General features: G+C 27.8%; 1 long non-coding RNA gene and 2 other non-coding genes across 3 annotated transcripts; 2 read left to right on the plus strand and 1 right to left on the minus strand.

Moving 5' to 3' along the window:
* The first annotated feature begins 4,590 nt into the window (after positions 1 to 4,590).
* LOC124937115 lies at positions 4,591 to 4,787 on the plus strand. The gene has a single exon (XR_007099227.1). It is a non-coding gene; the product is annotated as a U2 spliceosomal RNA (small nuclear RNA).
* Positions 4,788 to 8,032: 3,245 nt separating this feature from the next.
* Positions 8,033 to 8,229, plus strand: LOC124937238. The gene has a single exon (XR_007099342.1). It is a non-coding gene; the product is annotated as a U2 spliceosomal RNA (small nuclear RNA).
* Positions 8,230 to 11,446: 3,217 nt separating this feature from the next.
* On the minus strand, positions 11,447 to 12,292 carry LOC124933453. Its single transcript, XR_007098971.1, has 2 exons — positions 11,844 to 12,292; positions 11,447 to 11,767 (listed from the first exon to the last, which is right to left on the minus strand). It is a non-coding gene; the product is annotated as an uncharacterized LOC124933453 (long non-coding RNA).
* Between the last annotated feature and the right edge of the window lie 878 nt (positions 12,293 to 13,170).

Genomic DNA, 13,170 nt, shown 5'->3' on the forward strand with positions numbered 1-13,170 from the left:
CCACCTTACATAAATGAGTCTTAATCTTCTTGCTCATGCCTATATGTCCTATCTTATTAGGATGATGCTTTTCTGACAATTACGTATCTCATTAATCGTCTTCCTTCAAATAGTAAGGCTCGTCAATCTCCATTTGAAATTATTTTTAATCGTCCTCCTAACTATCTATTCCTCAAATCTTTTAGATACTCCTTCTTTCCACTCACTCGATCACATAACTCTCACAAAATGGATCTTTGAACTCTAAAATGTATTTTTTTTTACTATAGTGCAAATCACAAAGGCTGTCGTTGTATACATCTTCCTTCCGAAAAAATATATATCTTTCGTCATGTCACTTTTGATGAACAAACATTTCCATTTAAAAATACAATACCATAATCTACCAATCTTTCTACATCGTCAGTCTCTCTAACACCACCACATTTTCTTTTTATGCCACGTTCATCACCTCAAATCTCTCTAATTTTAACATCATAAATCTCATATCTACAATATTTACCAATATCCAAACACTCATCATCAAAATTCAACCATCCATCTTCACCAACTAACTCGTCAACACCAAACTCATATCATCCATCCTCAACAACCAACTCATCTTTAATCAATCCTCCTACTCCCATATATGGACGTTCCAACGTTATACATGCTCTTAAATGTTTCTCTCATCATATGATCACAAATGCAAAAACTCATGCTCTTCACAACGCCAACATTGACACCATCTCCACCTATCCACCCACGTGTTTCTCCACTACCAATAAAGATACTCAATGACGTTCTACCATGGAAAATGAGTTTAATGCACTAATTCAAAACAAGACGTGGTCTTTTATTCCTCGATCCTCGTAGAATATCGTGGGTTACAAATGAGTTTTCAAAATCAAATAAAAATTTGACGGTTCCATTAAACATCATAAGGCTCTTTTAGTTGTAATGGGTTTTCATCAACAAAAATATATTGATTATCTTGAAACATTCAGCCTAGTTGTGAAACATTCTACCATCCGAACTATCCTCTCACTTGTTGTCACTCGTCAATGGTTTATTCATCAACTCGATGTTAGCAATGTCTTTCTACATGGAACTCTACACGAGAAAGTTTTTATGTCTTAACCCCTTGGGTTCACTCATCATGATTATCCTAATCATGTGTACAAATGTTAAAAAGTACTATATGGACTCAAGCAAGTTCCTCGTGAATGATATACTACATTGAAATTCGTTATGAATCACAACATTGTTGGTGCTCTCCAATATTTTCTACATACTTGACCTGAACTAGCATTTGTTGTCAACTGTGTCTGTCAATTCATGTAGTCTCCTATCATCACTCATTGGTCTGTATTAAAAAGAATACTTTGATACCTTCATAATACTCCTCATCGTGGACTTCTTTTAAGTTAAAATTCTCATTTAACTTTAAATCTCCAACTTCAATATTGGATTTGGAAGATCCATCTATAAAGTATAAATATTTATTATAGTATAAATATTTATTTTGTTCTAAGTTATGTATTTGTATAAAAAGATTTCTATTATTGCGTATGTGATTGCTAGCACTTAGTCTATGAGCGATATATTCTTCCATTTCTCTACATGATTTAGGCTAATGGTTAATTTAATAGCGGTAAAATATAAGAGTTAGTATACTTATATGCTTCAAAGTTTATATTTTGTCATTTTGAATTTCATACTCTATTTGATGTTGCTACTCTATTCATCCTCAATTCTTTAAACAGCTTCTAAATTACTTTAAATTTTTTTGAGATATTTCAATTGGTGCATCTTCATCATTAAATGATGGTGTGCTTGTTGCATATATTGTATTCGTTTCTTTTCTTTTTTTTCCACCACTCAGGTAGCCCTAAAAATCGGAAACACTACTCTTTGGTATGCCCTTTAATCCTATAGTGATTACACACTATGTTCTTAATATTATGTCTATCATCATTGGGTCTCGTTGTATTATTCATAGGTCCTCCATTTGACTTTACGAACATGGCTTAATGATGCTCATGATTTTGAATATTAATGTGTTTTTTCTACTCAATGTTGAATAGCATGGTGAAGGCTTTGTAAAGAGTTGATAGTGGGTCCATCATGAGTGTGGAACCTTGATGTTTTCAAAAGAGTCATCAATGCCTAATAAGAACAAATATAAATTGTTATTTTCATAATCCATTATCACTTGTTTTTCTAATTTACATCCAACACGTTTATATATTACTCAAATCACCAGTATAGTTTATGTATGGTTGTAAATGTAAAATTTCATCTCAACTACATAACGTACTTTAATTTTGTCCCTTACTTGTTGTGACTTGTAAAAGTGCTCTAAAAATTGACCTTATTCAATTTATCAATAATATTCATGATTTAAGTTCTTACCGTTGCATCGACAATCCTCCAAAGTATATTTTATATGTTATCACTCGGTATCTTACAAGAATCATCTATGAACCATGTCTTCTTCTTAGTAAACGCTCGTACTCAACTCAAAGTTGGAGTCTTCTAAGGATTATCAATGTAAGAACGGTTAAAGAAGATTCTCCTCCATGAAGATATAGAGGATTAGTACGATCACACTTTTTTCCTGTAACTTGAAAACAAAGAGAAGATGGATTTTGAATAATTTTCTACAATTGTGTTAGGGTTTTGATCCTCCACTAGTGGTTGGTCAACACTTGAGTCTTGATGAAGTCTTGAATTAGTAGTTGAATGCCCTAACTTAGCATTAGGGCTCAAAATCTTCATATCATTCGTCTAGAAGATCATTGTTATCATAGTTGAACGAATTGTAGTTCAGTAAGTCTTTTCCATATTATTCCTTTATGCTCTAATACCAAATAAAACTTGAAGAATCAACATTGATATAATAAATCAAGATTAATAATCGTTGAGAGTAGTTGGAGAAAAACGGTCTAATAAAGTGAAGTGCTAATCAACACTAGTGTATTGCCAACTTTATGGATTATGGGTGAATCAATACGATATACCGTAATTTTTTGTTCATATCGTATATCGTACCAAAAGTTTTAGTATATTAAAAATTATACCGTTACCGTGCCGTTATTTTGATATACCGAATCTTGGTAGGATACAAATAACATACTGATTATATCGAATATTGACCGTATTTTTATCGAATAATATTAAAGTTTAATAATATTTTATTTTTATTTTCAAAAAATAGTTTTCTATAATTAAATTAACATAAATTTATTTAGAGAATGATATAATATATTAAAATTATAAAAAAATATACTTTTAGACTGACCTTCAAATCTGTTTAAAAAATAGAATAAACTTAGTAAGATTGATTTATTCGTTTACGATGGCTCCGTGAAATTTAATTTTGTAACTAAAATTGAAACTTAATTATTTATAATTATTATATATATTTTTAATTTATAAATATTATTTCAAAATATACTAATATATCCAAATTTTGAAAATCGCATATTTTTTTTACCGTACCAATAATTTTATATTGTTACTGTACCATTTTTTTATATACCAAAAAAAATGATATTTAAATACAGTGCTACAGTATTTTTATATACACCCTAAACTATAAAATAGTCCTCAAACTATTACTTTATATTTAAGTATTATATTATAATTATTATACTCATTAATAATCTTTAAACTATAATCTACCCAAATTAGTTAGTATAAAATTATATAAAAAGTAAGAAATACTTACCTCAATAAGCCATAATCAGTTCGGTTTGATTGTTTGTTTTTTTTTTTTTTTTTTTACTAAAATGTATAGTCAAACAGTTGACCTAGGTTAACCAAATGGTTAATTATTTATTCGGTTTTTGTGGATATATTGGTCTGTTTTATCAACTTATTATCTAACAACAAAAAAAAATATATATATTTATTGATAAGTGGTGGTGTATTAGTTAAGTAGAATGAAGATAGCATTTTTATGTATTAAGTTAAAATCTTCCTTTGTAAATATTATGAAGTTTGTTCTTATCATTCTTAAACATGGTACCTTCCCTAAAAAGACAACTCTTCAACTCCCAGCAAAGAAAGAAACCAACTTATCAAAATTAACTTATTCTTCATTCCCTTCAAAAAGGATGAAAGAATGTTCATAAATTGTAACAATCCTTTAAATACTAACAATAAGAACATCAAAACATATTGGAATTAAGGAAGAACAGATTTATAGTGTTGACCTTCACCATTTTCTCCTACAATATCATACAAACTAGGAATTGCTTAAACACAGATGCTGCTCATTTGGTAATTCAGAAAATTATAACAAACACAGACCTTAGAGAAGAACCAATTAACGCAGGAGACTGAAGAAATGCAAGAAATTAAAAGACTAGCATCGGATAAACTACATACACTCAAGAATACAAAGGAGAAAGTGCTTCGTTTACGGCCACCTGATTGCTTTGTCGATCTCAAGAAAGGAAATAGATCTGGGAGAAGAAAGTTGTATCAGCGAATATCAGCGAATTATAGAACTCCTTCATTGTTACTTGTCCCACATCGGTTGAAGACTACCAAGCTAGCTAAGGAGAAAGATTATAAAAGGCAAGTTGATGTAATGAAAAAAGCATACCTTTCTCGGCCTTTTGGCTAAGATCAAGTGTAGTATCTGTTCTTATCAGTTTAATATCTGATACGTGGGCCATCTGTCCACATGATATTAAATTAATTTTTTATGGGTGAAGGCCCAATACCAGTAGCTTGCTGTTGGGGCTCTTCGCGTGTCTCCTTTGCTTTACACTACTGCATAGGCTGGTGCACCCCTCCAATTCTTAGTTTAATATTTTGTTCTCTGATTTTATATCTTATATAATAAAAATTAAAAATATCTTAGCTTGATTATAGTTATATATTTTCATTATATTTAATTTTACCTATTTTTATTAATTAAGCTTAGTATATATAATATTTAAAAAAAAATTGTGATTGTAAAATATAAATATATTATACCAAATGTTTTTTTTTTGTTTATTCAGTACTTTTGTTGATTTAAATGTGATTATAAATTATGCATAAATATGCTTCTATATTAATAATATATCTGCATTTATTTGTGCTAGAAATATCAGTTTGATTTTACAATATAATGTAACTAGAATAATGCATTTCAATTTTAAATTTTCTATACATATATGAAATCCATTTAATTTTATAATACGTAGCAGTGAAACAAAAAGCAAAATCCTCAATTTGAATCTGCATACTGCAACTTAGTGATCTGTCAAGTAGAATCTCCAATTCTAATATGCATACAACTTAATTTCATTGTCAAGTAGAATATCTAATTTGTATTTGTATAAGTGTTAAATGGATAGATATTCCAATAGAAGTAGATGATTCATTCATAAACTAAATAGTTGTACAAACATATTCAATTTAAATATAGTAATCTTAATAGAGCCAGACAGAAAGGTGGGATGAGTTGGCTTCACACATTCAAAACAGATGTTATATATGTTATATTAGTTGGGTAAACTATAAAAAAATTAAGTCTATAAATAAAAAAAAGTCTAAACTAAATTTCAAACTAAAAAGTTTAAACTATATTAATTGCGTCAATACTCTTCATTCCTCTCTATATATAATTTAGATCTATGACAGAAACAACTGATTTCATTTGTATATCTCTTTTAGATTTGCGCATAAACAACTTATTTATTCCGTAAATATTGTGATCTATTTTAGATCTGCGAAGAATTCTAGCAGGAACAATTAAGAAGAAGTGGGATGAGAGTGAGTAAATGTACTTTAATTTAATGTTGGAGAGAAAAGAGGGTTTGAATGTTGCACTTATTGACTCAAATATTAATGTTTAAACTTTTTGAATTTTTTAACTAGAACTTAGAAGAACACCAACTGTGTTGGAAACATTCAGAACTCATAAAAAAAAGTTGAAATTTTGAGTGGGGATGGATTAACAAAAGTAGTGATTTGTTTGCAAATATAAACTCACTATTTTGCTATGTTTATAAATTAATCAATTTAATTTGTTTTGGTATGTCCATATAAAACATCCAACTTTATATTATTGTAATGAATAACTTAGGTTCGACGTGATTTTTTTTTATTGTTTTTCTCTTAAAATATAACTGGTATACTTTTTTGAATGAAATATGAAATTACCTTGTTTTTATTATTTTTTGTTGTTTTAATCTTGTGTTTAGATGTAGAATTTGAATTACAACTATTCGAATGTGAGATTTAAATTCAAATTTTCTTATAATTATTAATCATACGATCCATTTATTGTAATACTTAATAGTAATATGGATCGTTATCTAGAATTGTGTATATTTTAAGTTATTTGATACCGTTATTGTTATAAAGAGTTTATACATAAATAGTATTAAAGAACTTATAATGTTTTTCTTTTAGTTATGCAAATTAAAAGTTGTTTCGGTGAACATGTTTCATTATATTCATTTTATACAAATGAAAACATCTATTTTTAACACGAAACATATAACGAACTTCATAAAAAAAAATATAGTATATGATGTAAATAAAAATAAATCAAAACAAGAATGGTTGGTTCAAGTCGTTCGGGACCCACAAATGATCGCGTTTTGGTTTGGTGTTTGTGAAAAAAATTGTATGTTTGACAAGGAAATCACATTAATATTGCTTCTAAGCAAGGGTCTACCATTAATTATAGTCTTAAAGTTATGACACTAGTTCTACATTTTTTTATTTAATATTACTCCAAAATTTAATGGTTAGTTTTGCTCCAATTATAAGGTTATACTTTAATAGTTTTTTTTTCCAACAAATTGTCTTCTACGCCAATATATCAAATCATACATCTTTTGTGATCTAATCTTATATATGTATTATTTTGATCAACTTTTCTTAAATCTTTTAATTGCACAAGTGAATTCTTATGGAAACAAGATATATTCAAGCTAATTGGGTTTAATAAAAACCCAGCTTCTCAAGGGACTTAAACTTTTACATTCTAATGTGACAGAAATCGATAAAATTATTTGAAAAAATAATTTCAAGATAATAGAAACTTGGTGCTTGAGTTGTGTTCACTATGGCTCAACAAAACTAGGAAGATTATTACTTTTATTTGACATAATCAAACTTGTAAACAGTTACTTTCTATGACACTTATAGATAGATATTTTAAACCTAATAAAATTTACAGAACAAACAACAAATTCGAACTCTACCCATCCACAAGAGTTCTTATTGTCTGCTCAAGAAGAATGTCTATCTTTCCATACAAAGATATCATTTCATTATGCCATTGCCATGAAACAAAATGATATGAACTCTCATGAAAGATGGCCATATCCAGGTGAACTTAATAGACAAGGATTATTCTTGGCCAACCTGCAGAACCTATAAAGACCAACTCCAGTGTCAAAGTATCACCATCAGGTATACAAATTACAGCAACATACTTAACACGATCAATTCAAAGCACTCACAGTTGAATCTTAACCCACCATTGAAGTTAAAGAAAACTCTTCAATTACCTACCTATGAAAAATAAACCAACTTATCAAACTTGATAGTGGGATACTTATACCCTTCAATCTATCCACAATGCAATGCAAGAATGTTCATGGGATTTCAACAATCCTATAAAATACTATACAAACTAGGAATTGCTTACACACAGGTCCTACACATTTGGTAATTCAATCTGCCATCAGTTCCTTTCAGTGGAATTGACATCGGAAAAAAGACATTCAGAGAACAGATGTAGGAGGACGTAGAAATGCAAGAAATTAAAACACGAACAGAGAGAAAGTGCTCTTAGAATAACGTAGATGGAGATTTGTATTTCGTTTACAGCTTCCTTTCATCGCTTCTCCATCTACATATCCAGGATACGCAGGCAGAGAAAATAAGAAAATAGATAATGGGAAAAGAAAGTTGTATCGAGGAAGGGTAAAACTGATATTCAGCCATCTCCCTTTTTTGTCCCACATCGTTTGAAGACTATTAAGCTAGCTAAGGAGAAAGATTATAAAATGCAAGTTGATGTAATGGAACACTCATACCTTTCTCGGCCTTTTGGCTAAGATCAAGTGTAGTATCTGTTCTTATCAGTTTAATATCTGATACGTGGGCCATCGGTCCACATGATATTAAATTAATTTTTTATGGGTGAAGGCCCAATATCAGTAGCTTGCTGCTGGGGCTCTTCGCGTGTCTCCTTTGCGTTACACTACTGCATAGGCTGGCGCACCCCTCCAACCCAGTTCAATACTTATTTCATTTCCTTTTTCTACTTTTTCAAATTATTAAGTCCAATATGTTTTCAAACTAATAGCAATTTAAACACTTAGTAATTACCAGTTCTAAAAATATAAATTTAAAACAGCTTAATTTTCATATCTATTTGAAATGTTTTTCATTAGTAATTTGCATCAACAAATGAATGTGTAGGTTCTTGTTCTAATATCTCCCTCTATTTTGACATAATTTTTGATAGATGAAATTATTACTCATATTACAATAACTGAAATTTTTTAATTGAGTAAAATTGAAAAAAAAATCTCTCCCCAGTAAAGAAAATAAATTGCACTATTTTGCTACCCATTAAATAAGTTCAAACATCCTCAAACTATACATTAATATTATATGGTGAAATCACCTACTTTATTAATATGATTAGGGTTGTTTTTCCTAATTTTAAGATCTATCAACACGGTATAGTTATAACTCTCTGTTTTAATTTATTTACCGTCTTTTGAATTTTTTTCATATTCAATCCCTTGGACAAACTTAGTAATTTTATACTACAAAAGTATTGAAACGTTTAACTCTCGAACCTTTACCAGATTGACATAATATATGTTCAACAATCTCAATTTTCAAGAGCTAAAACATAACTGAAAATATAGTAAAAATAATTACTTTCTCCTCACATTGTTGGGTTAGAGCTCATCTTTGTAAGTCTATTTTATAACAATTTTGTAACTTTTCTCACAATTTGATAAGAATTAATTTGCAAGTCCAGTGAAAAACAAAAATTAATAATTGTTTTCTTCTTTTTCGATTTTTCATTCTATGTATTTTTATGTTTATTTTTATTATTCAATTGTCTTATAATAAATTAAATAAACATATATAATTATATGGTACAAATCTACACAGTAATTAATTAAATTTGTTTTTTTACCATATGTAATAATAAAAATTAATCAATTTTGTACAACTGATCAATTTTGTCCAAAACTAATTAATATTAATTAATATATTGTTATGATTAATCATATAAAGTAATACATGAGTGGTTTTCAATTGTTTCTTTGAACGTCTCCCAACTTAGATGTCAATTTATCTCTAAATGCTGTCATTTTATTATTTACTTCTACATGAATATTTTTCTCGGTGTCCAATTATTCGTCTCCACTTGTTTTAATATCATCCTCGACTAAATTAATGATGCACTTTCTTACAAATTGTGTAGTGTCATTGTCACAATATTTATTAAAATTGAATTTACATCGGATATTGACACAAGTTGACAATTTTTCCACTGTTTTTTCAAATACCAAGTGTATTACTTGTTCCAATTGGTATTGAGTTTCTTTATTAAAGTTAAATATCATTTTTTATTTTTTATTAGTGTTGTAACATCCCTAATTCCTATTTTTCAAGACTGAGTGCGGGATGTTTGAAACGTGAACATAAATAAACGAAAACAGTTACATATGCGGAAGAGTTATATATATTATTTTTTAACTTATTTATAATATTCTCTTTTTATTGATAAATAATTTAATGTTCAAAAAATGAAGATTATAAGTATCACACAAACATAAATTTCTTCAAATTTTGTTTGAATAATAGTCGCATATAAAACTTTAAGTTACATATATTTATACATCTTTTTTTTTTCTTTTTTCTTCTTATAGGTTGTGTGGCAATTTTTGGATTAATTTTTTTTTGGATTTAATTTATATAAATGTGTGTTTTAAAAGGTACTAACGTCAATGTGGGACAAATATTTTTATTGATAATAACACAAAGTATTATTGTATATATTATAATAAACAAAAGATTAATATATTGATAGAGAAATATATTCTCTACAAAAGATAAAATTGTGCAACTTAACGTAACAAAAAAAAATAATATGTCAGTTTCTTTCACTGGATGGCGATTTGTATTATTTTTTAACTTATTTATAATATTCTCTTTTTATTTATAATTTTCTCTTTTTATTTATAATATTTTGTGAAAATTTTCTCTTTTTATTCATAATATATTTGTGAGATTTTTCTTTTTTCTTTTTTCTTTAATATAAAAAAATAAAATTAATAGTCTTTTTTATTTAAATTTTTATTCGTGTTTTTAATAATAATAAACAAAAATATTGAGTTATTATTTTTTTATAATCTTGATTATTACTATTATGTTTGATAAATTAATATACATTATTATTCAAATTAAGTGATATTTTGTTAATAAAGGGGATGAGTCATTATAATTTGACTAATTTTCAAGTATTATCTCCTTCAAAAGATAAATAATTTTAAAATATTCAATGTTGATATGACAATTTAGAAAAATATAAAATTAAAATAATCAAATATTAAATATTAAAATATGAACCTAGAAATGTAGAAAAATATATAAATAAATTAATTAATTAATAAAGAAAAAAGTAGAATGAAAAATTAATTAATTATTTAATAAAAAAAGGAAAGAGATTAAAAAATATTTAATTAATAAATATATAAATTTGTAGATAAATAATAAAATTAATTAATTAGTAAAAAAAAAGTAAAATGAGAAATTGATTAATTATTTAATAAAAATAAGGAGAGAGAAAGATAATAATATTAAATTAATAAATATATAAATTTATAAAAAATTAATTTGGTTAAATGAGTCATCTTTATACTAAATTTGTTTTAAATATTAAATAAAATCTTTGTTATTTTTAGACCACTTATGTAGAGCTACCTTGTGGCGGGTTTGGGTTGACAGGTTAATGGGTTCAACGATTCTAACCTAAATTTGATATATTTAATATTTCGGGTAAAAAATCTCTTACCTAAACCTAACCTGTTTATTTATGTTGGGTAATCGGGTCTATCGGGTCTATTTTGGGTAATGTCAGGTCGACCCGATTTTGACATGTTTATTAATTAGATTAAACAGGTCGACCTGATTTTGACCCGAACAAAAAGATACCTGACTCTAACCTGATTTTTTCGTATTTGGCCCGGGTCGTGTATTTTTATCGTGTCCAAAATTGCTGGCCCTATTTGTGTATGGTCTGAGTGAATTCATATTTTGATCTAATTATTGTTATAGATAATTTTGATTTACATTTTTTTTTATTTTTCTTAAATGTTGTTTACTTAATATTAAATTTGACTTAATCTTATTAAGGATTTGTTATTACTGTAGATAAATTTAACTTATGAATAAAAGTACAGTATCATTAGTAAAGGGAAACAAACCAAATTATTGGAGGGACGTTTCATTAAAGTTCAAAATCACAACCAAAACACATAATTAGTTGGAAATAAAAAATAACAACAATGAAACCCTAATTTTATACACTTTTTATTTCTCTCTCACCCACAAAGAGGTGTTATTTTCTCTATATATAAAGAGATCTCTGGCCTTCTCACTTCTGTTATCTCTTCCCCTACGTCTCCTGGAGCTCCGGCGGTGAAAGTTCAGATTTTGTATCCGTTTGTAATCTTTAGGTAATTCTGAATTTCTACCCGAATTTCAGGTAACAAAGCAATCACCTCAGCATCTGGATCTAAAAAAAAACACAAATCAAGAAACAAATTATAAAACATTTGAATCGTAACCAGCACTTAATTAGGAATTCTCACCATGCATTCCAGGACGGTTTCTTCTCCTCCTTAATTAGGACTAGGTTTTTCAAGTTCTATATACGCCATCGTAGACATAAACTTCTTTAGCAGAATACGGCTAGAGATTGGAACTGGGTCATTGAAAACTACGACAACTATGTTTATAGAGAAGAATACGGCTAGAGATTGGAACTGGGTCATTGAAAATCATGAGAGATCGGAGACTACAAAAGGATTAGGAGAAAAAGGCAACTAGAGAAAGGAACTGGTTCATTCAAAGTTTTGAGAGATCTAAAACTACGATAGGATTAGGAGAAGAAGACTGCTAGATATCGGAATTGGTTCTTAAAAAAATTAAGAGACAGGACTAGGAGAGGAAGACGGGTTGAGATCGGAACTGGTTCATTGATTTGAGATGGGAACTATTATAAGAAGGCGAAGGCGGCGGCTAGACGAAAAAGAAAGATAATTAGGGTAGAATGAATGTGAAGCTAACCTTTGGGCCTGTGTCCGTTTTATATATAAATCATAAGTATAAAATATATAATTTTATCCTAAAGTTGTAAAATTTTACAATTGTATCTCTGAGTTTTTTAATTAGTCAATATTAAACACAATCTTATAATAACCAAAAAAAATTAATTAATCAATATTAAACTTAATCGTATATTAAAAAATATATATATATATAAATATAATCTTTATAATTGATGTAGAATTTTGTTAAAATAATAATTACTATTAATATATACAAAATAAATTGCCTATAAATTATATTGTTAAATTTGTGTGGCAATCTTTATAAATTAATCACACAAACATAAATTTCTTTAAATTTTGTTTGAATAATAGTCACATATAAAACTTTAAGTTACATATATTTATACATTTTTTTTTTCTTATAGGCCATATTTTGTGTGGCAATCTTTGGATTAATTTTTTTTTTTGGATTTAATTTATATAAATGTGTGTTTTAAAAGGTACTAACACCAATGTGGGACAAATATTTTTATTGATAATAACACAAAGTATTATTGTATATATTATAATAAACAAAAGATTAATATGTTGATAGAGAAATATGTTCTCTACAAAAGATAAAATTGTGCAACTTAACCTAACAAGAAAAAATAATATGTCAGCTTCTTTCACTGGATGGCGATTTGTATTTAGTTTACAGCTTCTTTTCATGGCTTCTCCTGATTAGCTTTGTCGATATCCATCTACATATCCAGGATACGCAGGCAGAGAAAGGAAGAAAATAGATATGGGAAAAGAAAGTTGTATCAAGGAAGGGTAACACTTATTTAAAGCCATCCCTGTTGTTTATCCCACATCGTTAGAA

The sequence above is a fragment of the Impatiens glandulifera genome, chromosome 4 (assembly GCF_907164915.1).
Source record: "Impatiens glandulifera chromosome 4, dImpGla2.1, whole genome shotgun sequence".
Taxonomy (NCBI): domain Eukaryota; kingdom Viridiplantae; phylum Streptophyta; class Magnoliopsida; order Ericales; family Balsaminaceae; genus Impatiens; species Impatiens glandulifera.